Source organism: Malurus melanocephalus, unplaced genomic scaffold, assembly GCF_030028575.1.
Source record: "Malurus melanocephalus ecotype Western Australia unplaced genomic scaffold, MMel_1.1 scaffold_21, whole genome shotgun sequence".
NCBI classification, from domain to species: domain Eukaryota; kingdom Metazoa; phylum Chordata; class Aves; order Passeriformes; family Maluridae; genus Malurus; species Malurus melanocephalus.
Window position 1 is genome coordinate 2463870 of NW_026623253.1, and position 2840 is coordinate 2466709.

A 2840-nucleotide genomic window follows, 5' to 3' on the forward strand; every position below is an offset into this window, starting at 1 on the left:
AAAACAAAAAAAAAACAAAACAAAACAAAAAAAAAACAAAAAACCAAAAAAACAGTTCTTAAACATGCCAACAGTCACAGGTACTCGTTGAATGATTCGCATCAATCCTGCTTAAAATTAGAAACAGCATCCCAACAGCACTCAGTAATGGTAGCTCAGCTGTGCTGTACATGATGGCTGAGGGCAGAGGCTGACTGGTTAATRCAGCTCCTGTCTGTGCTACAGGACTTCCTTCCCCTGTTCACACACAATGTTCATAGTGTGACTGTGTCTAGCAACGTYGGCTTCATGCTGCAGTCAGAAAAATAAAGGACAGCCCATGAAGTTGTGTTTATGTTGCAGTTTCTTTTCCTTCCCCCCAGCCCCAAAATTCTGCACCAGCTCAGCACTGAGATTCTCAGGTTGAAGAGTCACCAAGGTAACTTCCATGAGCTCTTAGCTCATGGAAACAAGTCACAAGGAGCAAGGAGGGTGTTCCCTGCCCAATGGTTGAACGTGGTGGGGTAAAACAAACCTTAAAAATAAAACCTTCACATTTTGTCTGGGTATTTTGGGGACTATGAGTTAGCTTCTCACCCGAAGACAGTTTGCACCAGAGACATGATTTCCTCCTCCAGCACTGGCTGATTTCAGATTTATGGCTGAGTGAAAGAATGCCACCTACCAGAATACCAGTCCCACCTCTCAAAGTGACTGGACCTCTTTCAAATGCCCGTAAGGCCCAGTATCCAAGAACTGGCTGGGGGCACCCATCCCGGCATCCATCTGTCTGTGCTACAAATTTCATAAACCTACCCAGTGTCCTGTTCCTGGGTACCTCAACACCTCTGCTTTGCCTGTCACACCTGCTCAGGCCACAAGCCAGCAGGTCTGTGCTAACAGACACCACAGGTAACTCAGGAAGGAAGGGTTCAGTCAGTCACTGCACAGGCCACCTCTTTGTGCACATCCATTCTTCCAACTCCTGCCTCAAAATCAARCCTTGCAGGACCCACTTCAATGTGCAGCATTGCTTTCCCCTTACTTCTGGCTTTCTCTCACCAGCTGCCTTTATTACTCCTAAAGCTTCCTCCTAAACACTTCATTTTCTCACGATTACTTGTACTTCAGGCTGGAATCCCAAGCTGAAGCCGTTGAACCCAGGAATTCACCATTGTCTCCAGGTCTTCTTCCAGCCTGCCCCTTTATCCTCACAGCGATCATTGTTCCCTGGTGAGTCACAGAAACCCCCCCCCCTTCTCCCCTCCAAATGCCTCCTCAACAATCTTCTCTTTTCCAAAGCCTGTCAAAACTGAGCCCAGCAGGATTCCCTACACCAACCTGACCTGGTTACAATACCTCCTGGAACTGATCCTCCAGCTGTCTGTGAAATTTCTGTAGAAGTGCCACTTCTTTATGCAGTACCATTAGCAGAAGACTAATAAATAATGCACAGGAATAACACAATCCCCAATAAACAATGTACTGCTTCTTCTCTTATTTTCTTAAGTGAGCAACATGGATCCTAAATCTGATCTCCCCCTCCAGTTGTTACCCAATCCTCATCTTAGCTACCAAACTCTCTCCTCCCTCCCCTAGCAAGCCTGTCATTCCTTTCTTCCCAGCTGCCAGGGCTTTTGCTGCTACCTCCTCCAGCCCAAACACACTGGCAGACATGAATGTGAGCATCCACACAACACGAATGCAAACATCCAGGCGTGTCTCAGGTTGCATGCTGAAAATGCASGTTTCCACACACTGCAATAGCATATGGAAACACATGCACAGCCCACAGAATATCATATTTATTTGGGTATCTGCTGGAACCCCTGCAGGAAGAGGTGAGTTGGAGGAGATCTTCTAATGAAAACAAAATCACTGAACCCGAAGTCTGGGCAAGACAGTGGCAGATATATGATCAGGGTAGTCTTCAGCAGAAGCACACATTGGGCCCAGGGGGCCCCTGAATGGCTTCTTYAGCGTTAAAAGGGAGGAATTCAGGAGCTTTAGATCAGAAGTACATCCCAAACGGGCATTAGACTCTAATAAATAAGGTGCTTTAACTGAMAGAGTGCCAGAAACCTCCCAACATCCTCCCCATGGTCCACACACAGGCGTCTCTTCAGCTGCTGGTGGTTTGGATGGCAGAAACCAAGCAAACAATCTCCCCATGGCACTGGAAGGGAGAGGAGGAAAGGGAAGTAGCATCCTGCCCAAGGAACATCAAGTCACAGCCACTCCAGAAAGCACCATGAATGCTCTAATTTGCGATTGCAGTAAGTCATTCAGGACAGGGACTGTCTCCTTCCAGGATCTGGACAGCATACTGCACAATGGGACTCCAGCCCCAWATCAGCACCTCAGCATGCAGTGTACAAATATTTACTGTCACCAGCGGCCTGCAGAGAGAGGCTGTCTCAGATGGACCTCCCCAGGGGCATCTGCAGAGATGATGGAGGTCTGAGTCAGTGACCTAAGACCCAGACCTGGGGAGCTCGCTGCAGGCCGCAGTTCAGCATGTCCACCTAGACAGGTTCCCCTTTTTTCAAACACTCACTGATTTGGAGATTTTAACACTTTTTTTTTTTTTAATGAGCAAATCCTATAATCTTATCCAGGGTCTGTGTACAGGCAGAGGTCTAGTTTGTGGCCACCCTTGAGTGGCCCTAAGTGGCCAACCCTAATACAGTTTGTTTTCAAATACAAGAGGCAGAAAGTGCAGAGAAACACACACAGGCCAGAAATAATAAAATCCTCATTCTCCCAGCACKCTAGCCATGGGAAAACACACAGGGTCCCTGCAGCAAGATGGCAGGAGTATGGGGCTGTTGGCCCTGTCCCCTCACATCCTGAATATCTGG